This window comes from Equus caballus, chromosome 23 (genome assembly GCF_041296265.1).
Source record: "Equus caballus isolate H_3958 breed thoroughbred chromosome 23, TB-T2T, whole genome shotgun sequence".
In the NCBI taxonomy this organism is placed as follows: Eukaryota; Metazoa; Chordata; class Mammalia; order Perissodactyla; family Equidae; genus Equus; species Equus caballus.
The window spans coordinates 35749047-35775661 of record NC_091706.1 but is presented as its reverse complement, the minus strand read 5'-3'; the positions used below and the strand labels follow the sequence as shown (position 1 = coordinate 35775661).

Sequence of the window (26615 nt, the reverse complement as noted above, 5' to 3'; positions counted from 1 at the left end):
ATCTCAGACAAATAAAGGCTTTTCCCTGGAAGAAAATCACCGATGCTGCTGCACCCCAGTTGACTACTGATGCTCTGTTTTCATCACCTGAGAATGAACTAAGTTGCAGCTCAAACGCCTGAGAGTTCCCACAATCAAGTCTCTTCATCCACCTTTCAAACTTGAGTTTGGGCGTGCAAGTGTTGACCTATGTAGTCATTTTTTTCCTCCCTCGAGGCTAAATGTTCTGTAAACCAATCTTAATCCCAAAGGTGAAGAATTAAGTACTACTTACTCTTGTTTTGGCATTTTCTTTCCCTTTCATTGGAAAACAAAAAAAAGCAAAACCTTGGTTAGAAAACTCAGACCTTTGTCTAAGTCAGTGTACTTCTTTTGGGTTACATAAAATGTAATTTCCTTTAAAATTTACATAATTCGGTTTTAAATGTCACTGCAAAGTTGATGGTTAACATCAACAAGAAAATAAAATAAAAACAAAAAACTAATCCTCCCTAATACAAAAATGTTAGAAAACCCTTAATAATTAGGATAGTTAGAATTAAAACATGAATCGCTAGGCAGATGAACAGAACAGGAAAGTCAAGAAATGGACACAAAAGCACATGGGATTTGGTATACAACAAAGGCGGCATTTCCAATCAAAGGAGAAAAACTGGATTATTAATAAATAGTTGGGAAAACCAGTAGCCATCTGAAAAAAAGTAAACTGAGATCCCTACTTACTAAAATAAATTTAATATAGATTAATAATTTAAATATAAAAACAGAAGCCACAGAAGTACTACAAGAAACACTGGACAATTAAAAAAACACGTATTTTTAGAGTGAGGAAGGTCTTTTTCACTTTATGGCATTCAATGCAAAGTCCTGAACATAAGCAGTTGGTAAATTTATCTACACGGAGAAATGCAACATAATCCAAGTCAAAAGATGAACAATAAACTGGGAACCACTCCAGTTCCTATCACAGATAAGGGACTGATTTCCTTTATATATAAAGTGACACAACTTGACAACAGTCCAACAGCAAAGGACAGAACAGTTCGTAGAAAGGTAAATACAAATGGCGCTTAAAGACTCATGGAAAGATGCTCAATCTCCTAAGAGAAATGCAGACAGATTAAAACCACGAGACACCACTTTTCACTTATCAGATTGGCAAAGATTAAGAAGTTTCATAACAAACCACATTGGCAAGGAGGTAGAGAAACGGGCATTTCCGCACCTTGCTGGTGAGAGTTATATATTAGCACAGCTTCTACAGAAGGCATTTGGGGCAAAATCTATTACAAGTACAAATGCACATGTCCTTTCACCTGGTAATTCCATATTTATGATTTTATCACATGCGAGCAAAATAACGTATGTACAAAGTTATCCCTTGCAGCACTGTTCTAGATGGCAAAATCAATAGGAAACTAATTCAATAAAATATGGAGTATCTGTAAAAAGAAATACTATGCTGCTATGTTTAAAACTATAAAAATATAGGGAGAAGTATACCTATATAGAAGAATCTCAAGACATGTATGTAAAGTATGTTATTATTTGGGATTTCAAAAAAGGGAGAATATGATAATACACACAGACTTTTTTATATGTGCACAGAGCACGTGTGGAAGCAGGAACACTCACTGCCTATGAGGAGAGAATATGGTGGCTAGCGGAAGTAATCGAGAGGCTTCTTGTTAAATCCTTTTACATCTTTTAAATTCGAGCCCACGTATTATCCATTTGAAGATTATTTTTTTAATTCAACAAAACAGCTGTAAGTAAAGCTGAAGAAGGTCACCAGACAATGGAATAAAAAGACAAAGACCTAGAAAGTAAAACAGAAAACGGTAATAAAATCAGACGATTGCTCCAGAAGGGCCAACATTTAAAAATAGGAATTCAACCAAGGGAAAAGAGGAAGAAAGCTACCAATGATAATTCAAGAAATTTTCCAATAACTGAAAACGACAAGTTTCTAGATTGGGAAGGCCACTCTGTGCCCAGAAAAAAATCAATAAAAAGAAATCAATCAGGGGCCAGCCCCATGGCTGAGTGGTTGAGTACTCTCGCTCTGCTTCGGTGGCACAGGGTTTCGCCAGCTCAGATCCTGGGTGAGGACCTAGCACTGCTCATCAAGCCATGCTGAGGTGGTGTCCCACATGCCATAACTAGAAGGACTCAAGACTAAAATATACAACTATGTACTGGGGGGGCTTCGGGGAGAAGAAGGCAAAATAAAGAAAATAATAATTAAAAAAAAGAAAAAGAAATCAATCAGAATACTTGGGACAAAGAAAAGATCCTAAAAGATTTTAAAGAGAAGAAAGGGGAAAAAACTCCAGCTTTCACAAAAAACTAGAATTTTACAGAGCAATCTTTGCAAAGTTGTGAAGGAAAAAAATTTTCAACCCAGAATTGTATACTTAGCTAAACGACTCAGGGTGGGGGAGCAATTAGACATGCCAAATCTCAAAAAATGTGTATCCCACTTAACCCTTCTCAGAAGCTGCTGGCCAATGCCCTCTACCAAGATAAGAGACCAAGAGAGACCATAAACACAGAAGACACCATGAGATCCAGGAAAGAGAAATGAAGAGAATCTCTGAGATGATGGGGATGCTGCATAAGAGATGCCTTCAGGAGGAAAAGACCAAATAGATAGTTACCTTGAGGTTTTCAAACACAAAGAGAGGAAGGTTAGGGTTCAATTTGGGGGTGAATCAGTGAGAGGTACATAACGCTAACAAAACAACTATTAACTCTGGGTGAGAACAAGCTGTATGAGGAAGGAAATGTCATTGAAATTACACATCTCAGCTGTGAATTATTTTCCTAGTCATAATAATATAAACATTATATATTAAACAAAAAACTGTATTTATCTTAGGAGGATTTGAGCAAACAGTGTTGGAAGAAATTATGAGTTATAGTCTCACCTTCCATAGGATGAAGACGATAAATAATATATAAATTCGGATTTTTTTAAAAATCAAGAAATGACAGTATAAGCCTATTTTCTCAAAATACTGCCATTTCACAGGTCTACATCAAACATCAGCATTTTCTTATGGTTCAACAACATTAGAAGACAGATAAGAGATTTGTAAGTAGTTACCTCTAAGGGGAAAGAATCGGGTGGGTAAGGTGAGGCAGAGAGCTACTGTTTTTGTTTACAGGTGTTGTAGAACAACTTGACTTTCTAAAGGATACAAACGCACATAAAACATGGTCAAAATTTTTCATGGAGCCAGTATTCAAGGTTTTTCCCACATGAGAATCAAGGATGGGCTAATTTGCACTGCCACAATAATCAAAGCTGTATTTCAGGTAGCATGTAAGGACAGTCTACAGTTTTTAGGTCTACTAGGGCTGAGACTGACCACCAACTCCCACCTGCAGGTTGGGGACACAGGCATCACCTTGCTGACTCATTCATTGGGAGAAATCCTCAGACATAACGCTAGGATGGTCACATTCCTTTGAGAGTTGAGGATTTTTCATACTTTTTTTTTCTTTAAAGATTGGCACCTGAACTAACAGCTGTTGCCAATCTCCTTTTTATTTTTTCTTCTTCTCCCCAAATCTCCCCAAGTACATAGTTGTATCAGCCACAGAGTGAGTGTTTTTTTTTAGGAAGATTAGCCCTGAGCTAACTACTGGCAATCCTCTTTTTTTTGCTGAGGAAGACTGGCCCTGAGCTAACATCCATGCCCATCTTCCTCTACTTTATAGGTGGGACGCCTGCCACAGCATGGCTTTTGCCAGGCAGTACCATGTCCACACCCGGGATCCAAACTGGTGAACACTGGGCTGCCGAGAAGCAGAATGTGTGAACTTAACCCCTGCGCCACCGGACCGGCCCATTAACTTTTTAATTTTTGTAATTTTAAAGTGACCATGATCACAGAATAAAATCAGCATTCCCAGGACTTTCATGTCTTCTAATGCCTCGTTCTTGTGAGAGGGAGAGTTAGGGATACGTGCGTGGGTTTGTATGCAGAACTTAATTAAAAGCAATATGAGAGGAAACTGAAGTAATTTGCAAGAACCAATGGCTTTAGGTAATCAGATTTTAAAAACAAACTGAAAGTACTTGATCCTTTGGGTGACAAATTCAATTGGTTAAAAAACGAGCTGTGCGGTTTCTAAGGAGTCAGTGTGAAATCTGCAATTCCAGTTCTAACGGATGAGGGGCGGCCACGGGAGCAGGGAAACTGGCACCACCCTTCGTTGCTTAGTCTCCTAGATCACAGCGCTAATGTCACCACTTGCCTGCTTAAATAAAAGAACAACACAGGGGCCGGCCCAGTGGCACAGCGGTTAAGTGCGAACGTTCCGCTTCCGCAGCCCAGGGTTCCCCGGTTCGGATCCTGGGTACAGATGTGGCACCACCTGGCAAGCCATGCTGTGGCAGGTGTCCCACATATAACGTAGAGGAAGATGGGCACGGATGTTATGTCAGGGCCAGCCTTCCTCAGGAAAAAGAGAAGGATTGGCAGCAGATGTTAGCTCAGGGCTAATCTTCCGCAAAAAAAAAAAAAAAAGTACAACACATATCTGAGTCATTAACTCGAATTCGGCCAATGCAGAAATATGAAACTCTATAGATTTTGGTAAGCATCTATGTGACAGAACTTGCTAAGGCTGCCAAAATCCAAAAGAGATTTCTCCAAAAATTTCAAGTAAAATTGAAGTTCCAGGAAGATGTTTACGCCTACGGCTTTGGATAACCCCTGAAACGCCTCCATTTGAAAAGCACACACTAAGACATTGGTTCGTATGTGTGCAGACTGAACCCCTACCACTCATGCAATCCTTTAAGTGTTAGCTGACAATTCCTTCATTGAACCGTGGCAAGAAAGTCTTCAAAAGATACTGTCAGAAGTTAGGGTCCTTGGGTTTAAGAGGCAAGAGTTTGGGATTGACTAGTCAAAGAAGTAGACAATAGTAGTTTACAAGTATGTGAATACTCGTATAAGTGTATTTCAATCAAAGAAAAGCCTATGGAGAGACAGCATATCCAGAAGCGCGGCTTTAGACCACTGATCAGACCAGAAGTGGCACAGAACCTGACATGAGGGTGCTGACTTGGCTGGAGCTCAAAAGAAAACCAGCTCTAAGCTCAGACAAACTGCTTTAATAAACGCCGCTTTCTCTTTTGTAGAGCAGATTTAAATTCTTATATACCATTCAGTCCCAAAGGTTACTCGAAGGATCTAACAATAAAAGGCACAGTTGTTGTCAAAAAGTAAACAAAACAACTACAGAATGACTTTTAATCAAGGGAAGGCTGGGGAGAGGGGAAAGGAAGGGAAGAGCGGTATGATTTTACCCACATATTGGAGCAAAGAATCACTCACACCTGAACATCCAACTTAGTTCCAGGCATCCAAGTAGCCAAAACAGAGAAGGAAATAGGATGAGTTATACAACTTTCCTAACTGGAAAAAAAAAGTCCCCGTTCCTCAGGGAAATAAATGTTTTCCTAACAGTGAACTGAAACTCACACTTCCTCATAGGACGGATTCTGAAGAGCGAAGTAAATCCTCATCAACAGTTTCTTCAACGGCAAATATCTATTAAGTGCCTTCCAGGTTCCCAGGCTCTGTTTTAGGAAGTTGGTCTATATCAACCAACAAACCAGATAAAGATCCCCACCCAGGGGAAGCCCATATTCTACTGGGGTAGACAGACAATAAACAATAAACATAGGTAAATTACATCATATGTTACTATGCTATAGGAAAAATGGAAGAGCTGGGTAAGGGGGATCAGGAGTGGCAGAAGGTAGATTATAATTACGAGTAGATAGTCAAGGTTTTGAGATGGTGACCGCTGAGCAAGGACTCAGCATGAGCAAGCATGGAGCTGAGAGCGCACTTCAGCCAGTGCAAAGGCCCTGAGGGGAAGCAGACAGGCATGTTTAAGGAAGAGCAAGGAGGTCAATGCTGCCAAGCAATGGAGGGGGATGAGTACAGGAGAGGAAGTTAGAGAGTAACAAGGGACCAACCAGGTCAAGAGTGCCATGGGGTTCATTATGAAAATCTTTCCTCTTATGGAAACAGGAAGCCAACAGGCGGTTGGAGCAGAGAAGTGCCACAATCTGACTTGTTTTTAAAGGATCACTGTTGAGGAGGCACTGCAAGGGCAGAGGCAAGGAGACCAGTCATGAGGATATTGCAGTAATCCAGGTGACAGAGGATGGTGGCAGTGGAAATGGAGACAAGGAGGCAGATTCTGAATATATTTCTAAGGTAGAATCAACAGGATTTGCTAATGGATTGGAGGTGCAGTGTGAGAGAAAGGACAGTGAAGATGACCCCACAGTTTTTGGGGTTTGCATCCATCAAGATACGGAAAGCTATGGGAAGAACAAGTTTTGGGGGACACCAGGAGTTCTGTTTTAGCCATGCTGAGATTGAGGTGGCTATCAGACATCTAAGTGGACATAGGAGGAAGTAGCCTGACATGTAAGCATGGAGTTGGGGAAAGAGTTCAGAGCTGGAGGAATAAACATAAGAATAACTGGAATTGGATAGTACCTAAGGCTATAAGACTGGATGAGGTCACCAAGAGAGTGAGTGTCTACAGAGAAGAAGAGGACTGAGCCCTGGGGCCCTCCCCAAATCAAGGAGATGAAGAACCAGCACAGGAAATTGAGAAGGAGTGACGAGTGAGCAAGGAGGAGAACAAGCAGGTGCAGAAAAATTTTAATACGATCATGCTTCAGATTATCCGTCAATAACAGCAACAGGGATAGCACCATGTCAAAGTTCAGGGACGGCGCCTCTTGGGGAGGCTAACGGCACAACAGTCCAGGCATTTAGCTTTTGGCCAATTCTGGCTTGATGACCAGCACCAAGGGAGGGTGGTGAAGGGAAAGCCAGGGCAGGGCAGAGGCTGGAGGTGAGGAGAGCACGGGCAGGCACACACTGCCAGCCCAAGGAGCACAGCAGGGTTTCGAGAGAGCTGGGTTAGATGTCAAAGCAGCTCGCTGGGAAACACCAACTCCAAACCCAAAAGTTAGTCGCAGTGCCCTCCTGATCTGTCTCTGCACCAGCACCCATTCTAGTGCTTGCCTTCCACCAGTCGAATCCCACTCTTGGTCCTGGGCCTGGAGAGCAGACCCCACGGTACACCAGGAGCCCCTTCCTCATTAGCAAAACGGCCCAAAAGAGTCTCTTGCCCTGAGTCTGAGTACAAAGGACGAGACCCCAGTAATCCCGGGAGCATACACATCTGCTTCTGAGAACAATAAAGGTGACAGAGAGCAGAGAAGGGAGAGCTCTCGCTCTCTCTCTCTCTCTGTGTGCCACATATAAGCAGGAACCTCTCAAAATCTGTAAATGCACCAAGGAGCATAATACATGCATTTAGATCCAACCTTGTTCCAAAAAGGGCTTCAAGCAACTTTTCAAACTAGACTGAACTATATTTATCTTTTTTTGAAAAAAGCTTTTATTTTTCCTTTTTCTCCCCAAATCCCTCAGTACATAGTTACATATTTTAGTTGTGGGTCCTTCTAGTTGTGGCATGTGGGACACCACCTCAGCATGGCCAGATGAGCAGGGCCATGTCCGCGCCCAGGATCCGAACCAGCGAAACCCTGGGCCACTGAAGTGGAGCATGCGAACTTAACCACTCGACCACAGGGCCGGCCCCCTGAACTATATTTCTCTTAATTTTAAAAACGGAAAAAAGAAATTAAATCCAGAAGAAGGGAAAATACAATGGAATAGTAAATGAGGCCTAATTAGTTAGCAGAAATGACTATCCTTAAGTTCTCGACAGGTGTGTACCAGGAGGTTGTTTAACAGGCCAAAACAATAAGGAATTCACAGTCTGTTACAAAATTCACATTTTTCAATAAATCAAATATATTCCCAAGGAACACCCCAGCATTTCCTGCTATGGAGGCCTATGGCAACTTTTCTAATGGTTCCTCAAAAAAGGGCTGCTGAGCGACACCAAAGGGATCGCAGTGAGTGAGTTTCCTGTGGCTGTTTCTTTACGCTATTTCCTATCCCTCAATAATGGAAGCTGAGGACATGATACATGCTAATTCAACAACAGAAGTTAAAGGGAAAGGAGAAGGCAGCATTCCAAGTAGCCAACACTTTGATGGAACTGGTGTGTAAAAGGCTTTAGAAATTCATGAACGAACACTATTTCTCCACAAAAAGTTTTCATTAGGACTTTGGGCAGGTCAGGTGCTCAGGAAGAATGCACAGCGCAACAGTCTATGGGACCCATCAAGGGTTGGTTCACTTTAAAAGTCAACCAGCTACAGCCAATAATGCTGTATTGTATATTCGGAAGTTGCTAAGAGAGTAGATCTTAGAAGTTCTCATCACAAGAAAAAAAATTTGTAACTATATGTGGTGATGGATATTAACTAGACATTGTGGTGATCATTTCGCAATATATATAAATATCGAATCGTTATGTTGTACACCTGAGACTAATATAATGTGCTATGTCAATTATATCTCAATTTTTTGAAAAAAATCAACCAAGCAGAAGTAATTTCACCATTCTCGTAAAAATTACAGAACTTATACAAGACTCTTGCCTAAATGGATGACCCCAACTTCAAACAAAAGGGTATGAGGTGAACCTGCGGGAATGGCCAAGATTCCCCTATACACACACACACACACACACACACATACACACATTCTCAAACACACACACACACACGAGTTCTGAAACTCCCCAACACGTAGATGGCTAATAATCAATCACGGCACTAAAGTTCTATAGCTCACAGTAAGCACAATTATAATTTGCCATCTTTCTTCAAAGGATTCTGATTTGGTACTTTTTCAATGATAAGACAGAAACTCCCCAGTAAGGATATTAGCAACAGCTCAGCAATTTCACTTTTGAAAGAAAAATCCCAGGGCAGATTTACTAGGCCCTAATAAATTTTAGTTTCACCAAAAGGCTCCATCTCTACTCTTCTCTTTACAGCACTACAGTAACTGGCTGCCAAAACCACATTAATTCAGGCAGTTAAACAAAAGTGACCAATAAGATAGCAGCAATACATGGAAAATCAAGATATAAAAGTCAAGAGTGTAAGAAGAATAATTTCTGGATGAAATTACAGATCTAGACCCTTGAGAAACAATGAATGGAAAGTTACCAAATTGTGGGTACAGCTCTCCAGCTCATAAAAGATTAATCAGTCTACAAAAAATAGACCCTGTTTTCCATAGCTAGGCAGATTTCTGAAGCATAAACTTAAACCCCGAAATACAGGTTTAATCAATTCTAAAAACTGTTTCTGAATCAGCATACAGACCATTAAACCTCTTTGAATTAAATAGTTTTCCATTGTGGTAGATTATGTTGTTGTTTCAATTATTTGCTGCCCTCTGCATAAGAGGATTATACCTCCCATTGCCATGTGACTTACAGTGTCTCCAGATGGAAGAATTAATTAGACTTCCCTACCTCATTGTTAGTAGGCTCAGCCATGTGACTTGCTGCAACCAACTGAAGGTAAGAAGAAGTGATATACAAGTAGAAACATGAAGTCATGAATGAATTGGTCACTTTCTTTCTTTCTTACCCTCTACCATGAGATTATGTCCCAGCTGGGGTGGCCCATTCAGCCTGGATCTAGAGGAAAGAAGACCCTTGGAGCAGAGCCATAGCTGCCCTGTAATGTGAACAAGAAACTTAAATACGCTTTTTTAAGCCACTGAGCGTCATCTAGTCTAAGCTGAGAGATGATACCATCACTTCGTTTTTAAAATGTTTTAATGATCAATGGACTAATTAATACCTAGAGCAGCCTAATGAAGGTATATGGACATGTAGGTCTTACTGTCAGTGAATTTTTATGCTAACCATCTGCATAACAAATATAATAAACTGAAAATGATGTCTTATTCTTTTCTTTTTTTTTTTGAGGAAGATTAGCCCTGAGCTAACTACTGCCAATCCTCCTCTTTTTGCTGAGGAAGACTGGCCCTGAGCTAACCTCCATGCCCATCTTCCTCTACTTTATACGTGGGATGCCCACCACAGCATGGCTTTTGCCAAGCAGTGCCACGTCTGCACGGGGGATCCGAACCGGCGAACCCCGGGCCGCCGTGCGAACTTAACCGCTGCACCACCCAGGCCGGCCCCAGTCTTTTTCTAATTAAAGTTTTCACCCTATAAATATGTGCTTTAGGGGGAGTGGAAAAACTTGTTACTTAAGTCACTTGTTTGACCTTTAGAAGACCTTGTTGAGAACAATGGTAGGTTCAAAGAAGATAAGATTCAACAGCTCACCCATCCACAGGCATGTAATTAATCTCTAACTGATAGGGGGATAAAGTGAGAATCAAGGTTATAAACTTAACCGGCATACCAGTCTCCTAGCAAAATAAGGAGACGTAATTGTCTAGGATTTTATGGGATGTAGAAATCATTCTCAAAAAAGTCCAGGTTCATTTTAGCTTTTTATTCTTAGTCCCTGCCTAGAAATCTTACCAATATAAGATCTGAGGATGGAAATCATTTTTCAAATGATCCATTAAAACCAAACTTAAAGAAAATTACTAGATCTCTCAAATCTTCTCCTGGAAGCCAGAGAAAAACAATACTCAAAGTTAAGACTCCTCTCAGAGCTACTCTGATGAAAATACATATAAATTCATTTAAAAACTTCATTTCTGAAGGAAAAATACTCAACACCACCTCTTGCAAATTTGTGATGCGGTCTTGGCAAGCTGAAATCTAGAGAAACTCAGAACATTTACGAGGACTAAATGACTCAAGAGACTGGGAGAAAGAGAATGCTATACTCTGCCTTGAAAAGTCCTGAAGCTGGGGCCCTCAGTTCTATCAGTGTTAGCAAGCCTATAATGGATATCAGGACCGCTGTGTGCATTGTTAAGTTCAAATCAAGTTAGGAACAATATTTCCTACAATTGGATACAAAGTTATACCCAGATGCTGTGAATCTGCAGAGATTTGGGAAATTATTCCATAATCCCAAAACGATACAAGATAAACAGCTCCCTCGGCCAGGCTAGTTTGTGATGGATCTTGGTAAAACCAAAGCTCTGGGAGACTGCAAGAAATCAGGGTCAAGCTGCTGGGTCTCCCGTTTGGAAGTGAACGTGAGAGTCTAATTTGATTGTGAGGGAACAAAGAATTTCCTGGGGACTCTTTTTCCTGCTTCATTAGTAGATGGAAAAGATAGGAGGAAGCAGACACTCAGCAAGAGAACATGTGGTAGGATGGCAACCTTTTTCTTCCCACACACACGTCCCTTTTTAGAAAAAGCCAGCCATCCTTAGCCTTGGCTGCCCTGTCTCCAACATGATCCCCTGGCCACAGCTGACCGCACCACAGAACGAATCCTATTCCCAGGGGGAAAAAAGGAGGCATAGGCTAAGCTGATCAGCAGGAAGGGAGACAGTAAACTAGAAAGTATAAAAAAGGGGTTGGGTTTGCAATGGGAGGTCATGATAGCAAGGGCTGGGCTGCCATTTTCTACCATGCATGAGCTGAAGCAGAGAAAGGTGGTCTGCAGAGGAAAGCCAAAGAATGGTGCAAATGCTGGAGACAAGACACCGTGAGTGCCACAAAGAAATCATAACTTCAGGTCCCAACTCCCCAGTTTCCCGGAGCACTGGCTGGGCTACCATGCTCTTGGGTTTCACTGGGTTCCTTCCAACAAACTCCTTATTGTTTTGTTGTCAAATTCCTTATTGTTGGTGCTGGTTTGTTTAAGCCGGTTTAAATTAGTTTCTCTTTTTTGTGGCCAATAAGCCTTATTGGTTTAAATTTTGTTTTACTTATTTTTAAATGCTTGATCTTAGTAAACTTTTTAAAATTAAAGAATAACACAAAGTACATAAATCTTAAATATTTATCATGATAAATTCTTACAAATGAACATATCCATGTCATCAGCACCTAGATCAAAGATAGAGAACGCTATCAAGACCCCAGAAGTCTCTCTAGGCCTCTTCCCAGTCAATACATCCCTTATGCCACCCCCTGCCCTATTCTGACTTGTCACTCTCAATTACTTCTGCCTCTTTCTGAGCTTCATATAAATGAAATAGTACACTATGTACACTTGTTTCCAACCTCTTTTACTCCATATAGTGTCTGTGAGATTCATCGTGTGGTTCTGTGTAGCAGTAATCTGTTGTTTCTTATTGCTGTGTAGTATTTCATTGTATAACCACACCACAATTTACTTACCCATTCATGGGTATTTGCATTGTTTCTATTGTTCCACTATAAGCATTCTTCTAAATGCTTCCAGTGCACATATGCACTCATTCCTGTTGGGCATATTTGTCTGGGGTTACAAGTACTGAGTCACAGAATATGCATTTGTTCAGCTTTATAGATAAGTCCAAACAGCTTTCCAAAGTGGTTAAACCAACTCACACTTCCACCAGCAGTGTATGAGAGTCTGAGCTTTTCTATATCTCCACTAATATTTGGTTATTGGGTTGTTTTTTTTTAATTTTACCCATTTGGGTGGGTATGTATTGTTATTTTATAATAGTTTTAATTTGAATTTTCCTGATGACTGATGATGTTGAATGCCTTTTGCTGATTTTTAAAATTAGGTTTTCAGGGGCCGATCCCATGGCTGAATGGTTAAATTTGCGTGTGCTCTGCTTCGCCGGCCCAGGGTTTCTCTGGTCCAGATCCTGGGTGTGGACACGGCACCACTCATCAGGCCATGCTGAGGCAGCATCCCACATGCCACAACTAGAAGGACCCACAACTAAAAATACGCAACTATGTACCGGGGGGGCTTTGGGAGAAAAAGGAAAAATAAAATCTTCAAAAATAAATAAATAAATAAAATAAAATTAGGTTTTCTGTTTTTCTTACTGACTTGTAGCTGTCCTTTCCATATTCTGGACAAGTTACTTGTTGGACATATGTACGACAAATATCTTTTACTTTGTGACTTGTCTTTTCAGTCTTAATTTGTACTGCTGAATGAAAGTTCTTAATTTTAATGAACATGAGAACAGGCAAAATAGCATATGTTGCTGCGAGAAATAAGACCTAATCCTCTGGGTCTATATAGTCACCAATTTAAGGAAAGTTCACTAGTTAACTGAATGTGAACTAGTCTTTGCATAGGCCCTGGACTAAAAATACAATATTACTATCCTAACTTCCCCAAAGCTTCAGATACAAAGAATCACCAATTTAACAAGTAGTAGTATGCCCACAGTTTATCAAGCATATTTATGCATTATATCCTGGAAACATTGTTATAAATGGTGAATGGACTGCACCACCAGCAGTCCTGCAGAGTATTTCCCAGAAGAGAAGTTCAGAGCACCAACTTAGGGGACTAATGCATCTTATCTTTCCCCATCCCAGCGCCCCCACAGACAAGTACCCCAACCCCAACAACTTCCCAGCAATGACCAGGAATTCCATTATCCTAAACAACCAGTGAAAGTTTCCTTGGCATGGGGCAGCAGGAGGAACAATCAGATTTCAACAAAGCTCGGGTAAGGCTCACACATCTATTGTCTCATGGATCCTCTCAGCTCCTCTGTGCAGTATCTCTCCTTATCCCCATGTTACAGGCAGAGAAAAATTATTTTGCTCAAAACTGTGGAAGAGCTTGCAGAGAAGGGGCAAGGGAGATGGCACTTCATGGAGCTGGGGTTTCCTCCTGGACCCAGGCCCCTGAGCCTGCCTCTGCCCTTTTATGTGCTCCCAGGGTTCTTCTTTGATCCACTGTGCACCACCCCAGGATCACAGCCCTTTCTCTGCTCCACCGGCCATAAGCAAACAAGACACCTCTTTGGAGATTTTTTTCCCAGAGAGTTTTATAGTCAGGAAACACTATAGCCTGGGTATTCATTCCTCCATCTTCACTCCCTGTTCTCCTGTCCCTCTCCCCACACCAAGACACTTAAACACTGTGCATGATATTAAGATTTCTTTTTTTTTTTTTTTTGAGGAAGATTAGCCCTGAGCTAACTACTGCCAGTCCTCCTATTTTTGCTGAGGAAGTCTGGCCCCGAGCTAACATCCATGCCCATCTTCCTCTACTTTATATGTGGGACGCCTACCACAGCATGGCTTGCCAAGCGATGCCATGTCTGCACCCGGGATCTGAACCGGCAAACCCCGGGCCGCCAAGAAGCAGAACGTGGGAACTTAACTGCTGCGCCACTGGGCCGACCCCGATATTAAGGTTTCTTTTCAGACACACAGAGGCAAAGGAAACACATGCCTGGCAGGAAATGGTAGAGTTGAGCATCCGGAGCCCAAGCCCCTAACCTATATTGAATCAGATCTCTTCAGCCCGACCAGCCCAAAAATAAAGGTAAAAAAATGGGGAAGAAATGGGAAAGGAAAAGCTGCCCTGGGTCATTGAGGGTCAAGGAGAGAGAAGGAGATGCTCAGGATGAAGCATCGTTTCCATGGTTTCGGCGCCCCAACCCCACCTGGGACCCAGGCTTAAAAACACACATCAACACATGAGCCCCAGCTTTAAGTCAGGACTCAAACAAAGCAGGCAAACAGGGAGGCACAGTTATTTGGTGAAACTGGATGTGAGGCCAGAGGTTTGCCACACTTTTTCTTTGAAAGAGAAAGTTCCCAAGAAAATGATTCACAAAGTATATAAACTTCAAGGTCCTTAGGCAGTATTTCCTCCTCTTGCCAGTGAAGTTGACAGAGCGGGAAGAGTGACAGTTTGTTCCATGAACTAAAGCGGCTTTACTGAATCCTTCTGGGCTGGCTAAGAGTCCTCAAGTCTTCTGACTCATTCTTGACTTCAAGAGGGGACCGCTGGCACACCTTCCCCACGATGGGCGGAACTGAGCCCAGACACAGCAGCACTGTGTTTCTGAATGAGAGACACTTTGGTTCTCTAGGTGTGAAAAAGCCAGATGAGGACACAGTATTGCACCTAAGGAAAACAAAGGCCTGTCCAATTAGGTTTTCCTGTCTCCCATGAACATCCAGATAGTAGGCTTTTGTTTCCTGAGGTTGGCTAAAATAAACCTAAGAAAACAAAGAGAAAGAAACAGTTCTTTTTCTCTATTAGCCCAAAACCTGATGACAACTCTCCTGACAAAACAGAGTCCACTGAATCTGGGGAGGATAACTTATAGCACCCTCATGACTCCAAGTTCACACGCAAAGGAAGAAGGGGCACGTGGACAGGAGTGGTGGAGAGCAACAACGAGACTCAGATGCATCCCTGGCAGGTGGGGATCAAGTCTCATTAGGACAGATCTCTTTATTATAACCACAACATTTAAACTTTAGCTGATGGAAGCATGGAATTCCTGATCACCTAAAGGACAGGTCACTACACAGTGGGCACCTAAACCACTATGATAATTGACGAATTGGTACCTTTATGCAGATCTGGCAGCCTCAGCATGGTCCTGAGATAATCATGCATTGTCAGTCAAAACTATTTTCGACTTCCTACAAAGCATAACCTAGTCATCCCCCTTCCACCTAGCTCTCCGGAAAAAGGCTCTGCCATTCCTCAAACCAGTGCCTCCCACCCACCTCACTGTCACTCCCAGCATTATGGACAATTCTCAGATCCCACTCCAGTTTCACAACTGTTCCTCTTTCCTCCTCCCCCGACTAAAAACTACTGGAACACAAGTAAGTTCACACGACTTCATAAGAGGACTAACCTTGAATTCCCTCAACTTAAAAAAAAAATTTTAAATAATATACAAAAACTTTCATAGCAGTAACCGATTTGAATTGCTTCTCCCAATTGTTACTGAAACCCTGCCAGGGCTAAGAAACTTTACGTTGTGATAAGTAAACTTGAATCGTTTCTCTCCCAACCTTCTCTCCTTGATAGGGCTTCAGCAAACTCTCCTCCCACGCCCGAATTCTAACTCCGAAAGGAGATCAAAGCGTGGTGTCCCTACAGGCAGAGAAATCTTATTCTGTCCTCAAGGTCAGAAGCCTGGGTTCTCCAAAGACCCTTTAGGTTACGCCACCAGAATTTAATCTTGCCACCAAGAGGCCAAACAGTACAGACAAACACCTTAAAGGCACTTAAGACCAACAGTGTCTACCCCTTGATCAGCAATACCCCTAATACTGTTTAAGGGAAGATGGAACACCTGCACTGAATAAGCGCAAAGCTAGGCTGCTTTCCGAAGGAGGTGCACAGTCCTCAAAAAGAAACAACTGAGAAGATAAAATAAGTGCCCTAAATAGAACCTGAACGATGAAATTTCAAAAGGCCAACAGGAAATAAATCAAAACAAACTCAAGCACACCAAATCATATGTTCAGTTTCATCAAAACTGCTCATTTCATCTTCCAGGAAAGGGCAGAAACTTACAGCACCGCCGCTGGAAGCTTCATAACATCCAACTGATCCGTGTTAACGCCCCTTTCCTTTTTTCCTTTAAAAGATAATACGGCAAGAACTCAAATTTTCTTCTACATTCTCATGTGGAAATTTAATTCCTGACCAACTGCAGAGCATGACTCAGACAAATTCCTCTATAAAAATGTCACAGTTGGGGCCGGCCCAGTGGCGCAGCAGTTAAGTTCCAATGTTCCGCTTTGGTGGCCCAGGGTTCGCTGGTTCGGATCCCGGGTACGGACATGGCACTGCTTGGCAAGCCATGCTGTGGCAGGCGTCCCACATATACAGTAGAGGAAGATGGGCACTGATGTTAGCTCAGGGCCAGTCTTCCTCAGCAAAAAGAGGAGGATTGGCAGCAGATGTTAGCTCACGTCTAATCTTCCTCAAAAAAAAAAAAGTCACAGTGAATGGTAAAAAAATAAATTGATTGATTTAACAAATTAGAAAAGTTGAAAGAGTAAGACAGCATGAAGAAAATTTCAGTCTTCAAATATGCTGAATACTTCAATTCTCAGAACCAGTAGAATTTATTTATAAACTTCCATTCTTCAAACTTTTATTAGTTGTATATTCCTTGAAATACATCTCCCACTAAATTAAAACACTCCACCAGAAACGAATTTTATAGCATGGAGGAAGAGAACAGCTAGATCAATTAAAAAACTCATAGGAAGTCTCTAGATGAATTCTTTAACTGGCCTTGCTTGTCTATCTCATCAGGCCTTAAATAAAAAGAGCCTGAGTCCTTCTTGAGGCGCTCATCTTCACTAGTCTGAGGAATTCAATAGCACACATTTACCAGATTGGCTAAAATAAGACAACAGATAACAACAAGCATTGGCAAGAACGTGGAACAACTAGAACTCACACACCCACTGCTGGGAACATAAATTAATAAAACCACTTTGGCAGTCTCCACTATATCTGAAATGTGTGGCCCAACAGTTCCACTCCTAGATATATATCTAACAGAAGTGTACACACATGTTCACTAGAAAACATGCACAAATTTGTTCAAGACAGCACTGTTCATATTGGTCCCAAACTGGAAACAACCCAACGTACATCTCCAGTAGGATGAATAAACGGTGGTATATTCACACAATGGAAAACCAGGCAGCCATGAGAATAATCCATACCCATGTAAAACAACACGGATCAATCTGACACATATAACATGGAGGGATAGAAGCTAGACACAAAAGAGTATACACTCTGTGATTCCATGTAAATAAAGTTCAAAAACTGACAAAAGGAAACTACGATTTTAGAAGAACACTGTTTGGGTGAGAGTAGTGGCTGGAAGGGGGTATGATACAAAGATGGTCGGCTTGCGAAGGGAGATGAGTGAATATTTGGCAGAAAAGTGAGTCACAGCATCATACAATAGGGGCAATTCCAGCCCCTAAAAAGGGTTACTCTTAAGCAGTTATTTTTAAAGGAAAGCGCAGCTCTGCTGAGAAGAATACAAAGGGGGAGGGAGCGAGGATGGATGAATTCAGGCTTGATTTCTACCTTTGTTCTAATTATTTTTTCCTATTTTCCCCAAGATCAAAGGGTGAACCAGTCAGAATTACCAACAGAAATCTGAACAAATCTAGCCAAAAATGTAATGCAGATATCAACAAATTTACCTTCTTGCCTGTAAACATAAAATAAATATCAAATCTAGTTTTATCTGCAATATGCAATAAATGTAAATGAGCAAGAACAGAGGTTCCTGTGTGCATCTCAGGAGATCAGATAATTACGAAAAGGGATTAGTACGTCTTCTGAGAGCTAAACTAATCCCCATTGCTCAATTCCATTAACTAAATGAATTTTAAAAAAACCTTCCAACAGGGCTACAGGGTTCCTGACACTGAAATGTATAACTGTTTCCAATTACCTGATTGCTTCTGTAATGAAAAACAGCATGAGGATACTTATTTGTGACAGGTCCTTCTAGTGTATATATCCATACACAAATACGCAACTCAACAGTGTATCTGTTCTAAGATTCTTCATCAGGCAGAACATCATTTGCTTCCAGCATCCATACTTTAAATGCAAAGCTCAAGGCAACGAAAAGGTAAACAGGTATCTGAGTTTAAAAGCCAAAGAGAGAAAATAAAAACCGTTGGATTAAGTCACCTGCTGTGCTCATGCAGAGTCCATCCTCACAGACAATTCACACATCTAGTGGCTGGAGCGTTTTAATAAGTGCCTCCTTGTCAGGCCTCTCCCATTCAACACAGTTCCACTGTTCTCCTTCATTGCCCCTCCCAAACAGATACACACACCCCAACACACCTGAGTTTTCCACCTCTCTATGGCCTTGTCAAGTATAGAATGCTTTATTTAAAATTATAAAGGTAACTGAAAAAAGAGAACAAAAAATAATAGGATACCTAATCAAATTGGGAAGAACAGGGGAGGAGAAGAGAAGAGATGTGGGAGGTAACATAAATCCCACTTTTTCCTTAGCAGGGAGGTAACAGCTATTGTTAAATTTGTGAAATCAAGTGCACGCTGTGGCAGTTTAAAAAGAATACTGAAAATTCTCTGACATTCTTCCCATCAGGTGGCAGGTCAATGTCCCCTCCCCTTGAGTCTGAGCAGGCTTTGTGACTGCTCCAACCAATAAAGTTTGGTAAAGGGAAGTCATATAACTTCTGGGGCTAGGTCATAAAAAGCCATGGAGCTTCCAACTGGTTCACTTGAGGTGCTCATACCTTGAGTTAATTTTATGTGTCAACATGAAGGGTGTTTTTGGATGAGATTAACTTTTTTTTTTTTTTTTTTTGCTGGGGAAGATTCACCCTAAGCTAACATCTGCTACCAATCTCCCTCTTTTTGCATGTAGGTCACCACCAGAGCATGGTGGCTGAGTGTTGTAGGTCTGCACCTGGAAACCAAACCCAGGCTGCCAAAGCAGAGCACCCTGGACTCAATCACTAGGCCACTGGGGCTGGCCCTGAGATTAACATTTTAATTAGTGAACTTTGGGTAAAGCAGAATGCCCTCCATAATATGGGTGGGCCTCATCCAATCAGTTGAAGCCTGACTAGGACAAAAAGACCAGCCTCCCTGAGCAAGAGGGAATTCTCCAGTAGACTGCCTTTGCTCGTCATCTGAACCACTGGCTCTCCTGGGTCTCCAGTCTGCTGGCCCACACAACAGATTTTGGACTTGCCAGCCTCCATAATCGTGTAAGCCAATTCCTTATAATAAATCTTCTGTGAACATATACATATCCTATTGGTTCTGTTTCTCTAGAGAACCATGATCAATACACAGGGAAGCTGGTGGCCACATAACTAGTCTGACTACCTGGGGCCACGATGCTGAAGTCCCCACGTGCAGGAGCTCTGGTCCACAGTCAATAGTGAGCCCAGCCTTCCAGCCATCCCCTGCCAAGGCATACAACATGGGAGCAAAGCCTTCCTGGACCCTCCCGACCAACCCATTCACCAACTGGGTATTACAGAGACCTCAGTCGACATCACAAGGCACAGACGGCCCCAGCCAGGCCCTGCCTGAATCCCTGACCCACGGAATCCAAAATACCATGAAACAATTGTTTAAGCCACTAGATTACGAGGCAATATGTTCAATGATAACCACCAGAAGAACTAAAAACACGGTCAACAGTTATCACACTGAGAAGAGACGGTACCTGAGCCGGGATCAGAGAGGAGCGATGGGTTTTCATTTTAAACCCTTCTTTGTTTTTTGCATTATTCTTACTATGTGCAAACACTACTTTAGAAGTTTAACAACACTGTACTGTATAACTGAAACTTGCTAAGAGAGTAGAACTTAAATGTTCTCACACACACACACAAAATACGTATATAGTGATGGATGTGTTAATTAACTAGAGGGGAGGAATTCTTGCAATGTATATGTATATTAAATCATCATGATGTACACTTCTAATGTCTTACAATTTTATTTGTCGATTACACCTCAATAAAGCTGGAAAAAATATTTAAAAATTAAAGAAACAACAGCAAATATGTTTAGCACGTACTGTGTGCCAGGCAGTCTTCTAAGTACTCTATGTGTTTTAACTCATTTAATCCTCACGATAACCCCAGGAGGGGCATGCTTTTAATTTGCCCATTTTATAGATGGGAAATTGAGGCATAGAGAGAGGTTTGGTAACTATGCCAAAGATCACACAGCAAGCAGCAGAACCTGGTTTCAAACTAGCCAGGCTGGGTCCAGAGCTACATTTCCACAAAGATCGCCAGGCTGGCTCAGCAGTCACGAGCCAATGGAAGAAGGTACAGTCTCAAGTTGCCATTCACCTGGGTCTCCAAGCATGTGACTGGCCATCCTATTATGTGTCAAGCACTGCTGGACTGCCTTGCTTCCTCAAAAGCCATTGCCTAAACAGCAATGCCCTTCACTCTAATCTCCACCTGGATACATCCTTCAAGGTCCAGTCTCCCTAAACATCACCCAAATCTCTCTACTCAGCATTAATTTCTCCATCCCCTACATTTCCAGAATGAGCCATCATATCGAATATTTACATCCTTCTGCCTCCTTCTACAATTCTGCATCTTTATATCTCCCCACCTGCTATGGGCTCTGTGAGGCTTTTTGCTCTCGCTATTTTTTCTGCCTTTATATTAGTTTGTTTATTTTCAGTAACTTCCAGAAAAAGAATGGAAAGGAAACCAGTATCCTCCCAATTGTGCAGAGTTGCCTGTGCACCATTAATCTCTCCCCTCGGGATGGCTCAGTGGTCTTTTTCCTTCCGAGACACCTGCTCCCTAGCCAATTTCTCAAGATCTCTTAAAGCTCAGTTCAAGTTTTAGTTTTTAGGGAAGCCAATCTTAACCACGCAGACAAGCAAGATCTCTTTTGACTCAGAACTCATATAAGCACTCAATATCTGTTAAGCGAACTAAATACTTCTGTGCCATACATAAGGATTCTGTCTAAGAGGCATTCGTAATTTTTATATATCATTTCTGGACAATAAACTACTTGGAATGGAATGGTCCTTCTTGTATCCTCTAAAGTTCCTGGCTCAATATCTTTGCAAAAGATATCCTATAAAGAGAAACAGTATGTGACTGGTAAATGAGATAATAACAAAAGTTCCATTTACGCTATTTATAAAGAAGACATCACGGTCAACCCCATCATTATTTCGAGAATTGCAATTTAAATCAATGAGGCACCTTTTTGCAGGTAACATACTAGCAACTTTAAGACTTCTTTTATCAATTCTGTACTAGATTCATGGACAACTCAATTTCGCAAGTAGCAGTGTAACAATAAGGATCTAAAACCATAAAGTCTCTGGTTTATGAAATAATCCAAAAGAAATGAAAAAACATCTACGTACAAAGATGATCCCTGCAGCAACACATAGTGGTAAAACTCCAAAAATTAACACACATTTCCAGTAATGGAGGAATTGTTAAATGAAAACATATCCATGGGATTATGGACGTGTATAGAGGTTAAAAAGTCATAGAGACTAGAGTAATATTAAGATGTAGTGTTAAGACATAAACAAAAAACAAAATTGAATATTAGGATTATGACTCCATAAAAATATGAACAGATATGGAAAAGCACTGGTAGTGAACACAGAAATAATCAGTCTACCGAGATGGGGTAAATACAGGTCACCTTTTGTCCCTCTGCCAAATTCTATAGGTCTTCTGCTTTTGCAATTTAAAAAAAGATGGACAGAACCCTCATACCTGCCAGTAGAAGTATAAATGATACAGCCACTCTGGAATCTATTTGGGAGAATCTTCTAAACTGAACACTAGTTTAGAACTCAGTAATTCTACTCCTGAGTATATACCCTATAGAAACACGTGCACGTGTATCAAGACACGTACTAGAAGATTCACAGTCACACTATTTGCCATAGACAAATTTGGAAACTACTCAAACGCCCATCAACCCAACAGTGGATAAATAAATTGGGGTATAGTCACACATGGAATATTGGACAGCAATGGTAATGACAGAACTAACAGCCACATGCGACAACAGGGCTAAATCTCGCGAACATAATTTTGAGAGAAAGAAACCAGATACAAAAAAAAAAAATACATACTATATGACCTCACGTATATATAACATGAAAAGAGGCAAAACTCATCAATGGTTGGGACAGTGGTTACCCTTGTTGGAAAAAACATGGGGGTCTTCCACAAAATGGCAATGCTCTGTTTCTGGTTATAAGTTTATGTTCACTTTGTGAAAATCCATCAAATTGTACACTTAAAATTTACATGTATGTTATAGTTCAACTTTAAAAATTACTTAAAAAAAAAAAAAGATGGCACAAGCCAAGCCACCCATGTAACAGGCTTAAAATGTCCTGTAACACTTGAAACCAACTTGGCTTCTCTATTTGACTGGAGGGCGGAAGAGAAGCGTACTGGTGGTTGTGTAATTTGGATAGCTTCAACTCTGCTCACTAAAATGTGATTTTAAAACATGCACAAATAATGCAACAAATGCCCGAGAGAAGTGCAATTTTTCATGGAAATCCCCTTTGCTGCTTCTGAATCTGCTCACCCCACAGCCACTCCGTTTTAACAAACAGCTCCCACCAGCACTCCCTTTTCTGACATTCTCCTACTCACCTCCCCACTTCCGGGAATTTCCGTCAACTAGACCCTTTCTCATCCTCGCCTCCTCCTCCCTGGCCTAGGGGGTTAAGGCCTGAGAGCACAACAGCTCACAGGACTATTTGTGAGCAAATGCCGATACTCACGAAATGAACCTACGTCTTGAATATACCGATTCTAGCGGCCATTTGCCTGTGGTTTCTTTCCTTGGGGCCAGTTTGGATGATTTAAAACATAACTATTTTTAAACCTGCAGCCCTTTTTCTCTCTAATACCTCCTCCCCCAAAACACACACATCCACAAAACAGAACTCACTTTTGCTGGGGTAGAACCTCAACTAGAGTGATCTGTGGACTTGGCAAATTTAGAGTGCAGAATGAGAGCCCCAGCCCCGCCACGGGATAAAATGCATTCCTAATTTCTGTACCTTTTTTTTTTTTTTTGGAGGAAGATTAGCCCTGAGCTAACATCTGCTGCCAACCCTCCTTTTTGCTGAGAAAGACTGGCCCTGAGCTAACATCTGTGCCCACCTTCCTATACTTTATATGTAGGACGCCTGCCACCGCATGGCTTGCCAAGAGGTGCCATGTCTGCACCCGGGATCAGAACTGGCGAACCCCGGGCTGGAGAAGCGGAACGTGCGCACTTAACCGCTGCGCCACGAGGCCGGCCCCTGTACTATCTCTAAAGGAGGCAATAATTCCTCCACTGGCCGCTTCTCCTCCATCCTTAGAAATTATAATCTCACCATAGGACAGCCCATACTTAATTTTTTTCCCCACTGCCTCAGCAACAGCACCTTTCCCCAAGTCTATTAACTCAAAAAGAACCAAAGTTAATAACCTCTCAGTTTTCTCATCCAATCTCCATCTTGGGAAAACGTCACCTTAAAATGAATGCGTGGAGGCTGGGGAAATGGGGAGTGATCGCTAATGGGTACCGGGTTTCTTTTCGGAGTAAAGAAGATGTTCTGGAATTAGACAGTAGTGATGACTGCATAATTTTGTGAATATACTAAAAACCACCGAATTGTACATTTTAAAACAGTAAATTTATGGCATGTTTATTATATCTGTTTTTAAATAAATAAAATGTGGGAGAGCCCAACTTTTTGGTAGAGAAAGTTGGATGAAAGGAGCAACTAGTAGATGAACAGCTAAGTACTACCTAAAAATCAAGTTAAATAAACTAATGAATTAAACATGAGGGCAGGCCCTGATGTCCGTCCAGCTCAGAGGTGAGGGGGTGACGGTGGAGCAAGAACCTGCACAATTACAGATCTGGATGATTAACCTTCCTTGTTAGTTTCAGGGATCTCATTCTGATAGAACACCCATTAATACGACAAGACGAGCCACCGCAGAGACGACGTGCAGCCAGCGAGCGCTGGGGGACGCCATAGATTGTTTTTAACGCCGACTCCGCCAAAGCCCTCACCGAGTCACGCCGGCGCAGCACAACTCTTGCTGACTTGCAGGACCCACCGCCAAGAGGTGCCTCTGGAAGTTCCACGGGGACCCAGGTGGAGAGGGATGGATGAAGGGGAGGTGGCGGCCGTGAGCGCAGGATTCCTTGCGTGTTTGCCGAAGTGGCTTGGAAGAGGGGGGCGTTGAAGGATCAAGCCCACTTAAGGGCGCTCGCACCCTCCCTGGACAAGACCCCGCGGATCCTGCAGATGCCCCCACTGTCCGGGCCGGGGACGGCGGGCCCCAGTAGGCCCAGAGCTCTCCCACACCCCTCCCCCACCTCTCGACCCCTCCAACCCTGGCCTGAGCCATCTCCCAGTCGGCTGAGGGCGACCCGAGGCCACCTGCCGCTCTGGGATATAAAGGGGTCGATCGCCACTCCCTCCTGCGGAGCGGAGCCGACAACTTCTCCGGGAGACGCCTAGGAGTGGGTCTGCCACCCCATCGCGGGCTAATAAATGGCCCGGGGGCTCCCAAGGGCCGTGCGCCCGGACCCCGGGCCGAGAAGCGCCTGCACCCTCCCGCCGCCCGGCCGGGCCCGGACTTTCCCGCTGCCCCGAGCCTGGCGGGCGGCGCTCCCCTTCCTGCCCGGTCCTGCCCCGCCGCCGCAGCGCGCGCCAAAGCCGGCCGGCCGCGGGGCCCAAGGAACCTCTCGGACCCAGTCCCCAGGCCAGCCTCGAGGCCGCCGGGGGAACCCGGGCGAGGGGGAGTCCGCGGGGGTTGCCCTCCGCCACCGCCACGGCCGCCGTGCGCCCCCGGCGCGCGCCAAGTTTGCCCGACTGCGCGCAGAGCGGCGCGGGGCAGGGGTGAGGGTCCGGCCGCCCCCGCACCCAGCCCGGGGGGAAAAGGCGCAGTGTCGCCCCCGGCTCCACTCACCTCTAGGCGTTCCTCCCAACCTGCTGCGACCCGCCAGCCGCTCGCTGGCTCGGCCGCTGCTCCCAGACCTCGGAGGAGGGGGCGGAGCGGAGGGGGCGGAGCCGGCCCCGGCTTGCGAGCGCCAGAATTAAACCCTGAAACGCACCGGATCCACCCGGGCCCTGCAGAGCCTGCGAGGGCGAAGATATCGAGGGGAAACTAGCAAGCCTCAGACACCGGGTGGGAAACGACGTGGCTGCGCCCCGGAGCTGGGCGGAAGGGAGCCCCAGGCGGCTCCTAAGACCTCAGGGAACCCCGGCTCTCCGCGGCGCTGTCTTTGTACCCCAGGACCTGCGGGCGGGCGGGCCCAGTGCGCTTGCGCGCCGCTCTGACTCCACCATGCCCACGAGGCACCTTCGCGCACCTCCTCCGCCTCAGCCCGGCCCGCTGGCTTCGCGAGAACGAGCGGGGAGTTCCCTCCGCCCCGGCATGTTCCTTCTGCCCACGTGTGTTTACTTTTTTCCCCGAGGGAAGGAAAAAAGTCCATCCCCCAGGGAGACTTGCGTCAGTTGGGTTCTGTTATCTTTGACAGGGAGGGTACCTGGACGCGGGAGGCGGGCATGGTTGATACCCCCGCCCAGCGCCTTTTTCCCGCCCCCTCCCTCCCCCTCCCTCCCCTCCGCTAAGAAATTGCTCTGTGTCGGTGGGTTTGTTCTCTGGCCCCTGGTGAGAGCACGACTCTGGAGCGGGCAGAGCTCTCGTTTCGTGCAGGTGCCTGAGCGGGACGGTCCCTGGCGGCTGAACTTCCCTGTGTTCTCTGGACGGGCTCTGTGTCCTCCGTGCGCTGGCTCCCGCTCGGCTGCAAGTCAGAGTTCTTGGTGGAAAGGAGCGGATGCGTGTCCGGAAGGGTGCAGCTGTTCGGGGGACGCCATAGGAGACGCAGCGCCTGCCTCGGGAGCTGAGGACCGCACTAGGAAGTCAGTCACTGGATTCAGAGCAATCGCAGTGGGTGCAAGAGAGAGGAGTAGGGATGAAAAGCTGTGACAGGAGTCTTCTTTCAAACTGAAGATGGTTTAAATAAACAGAGGAAGAGCCTGGGGGATCGGACGGGAGAACTGATTTCATAAAAACCAAGTAGTACCGAGGCAAAAACCATTAATGCCAGCTCTCCAATCACTGATTTTCTTCAGGAGGGGTGTCCTCCCCTGGGCTCTCCAGCACTGCAGAAACCTTCAGGACCTTACACACGTCATAGTCTTTTTGCAACTGGGTTAAAGTGAAGAGTCATCCAACTTCACTAGGCGAAATGCTGGCCTCTGGGGCGAAGAGGCTGTGAAATC

General features: G+C 43.6%; 1 protein-coding gene across 4 annotated transcripts in view; it reads right to left on the bottom strand.

Moving 5' to 3' along the window:
* Nucleotides 1-26615, bottom strand: part of KANK1 (KN motif and ankyrin repeat domains 1) — a 199107-nt gene extending 172492 nt beyond the window's left edge. Inside the window, exon 1 of one of the 4 annotated variants that reach the window (XM_023627263.2) lies at nt 25297-26615. The gene's annotated coding sequence lies outside the window, so the exon portion shown is untranslated. Of the gene's footprint in view, nt 1-16327; nt 16390-25296 lie in introns of those variants that run through there. The other 3 variants (XM_023627261.2, XM_023627264.2, XM_070248451.1) reach the window with 3 other exon arrangements.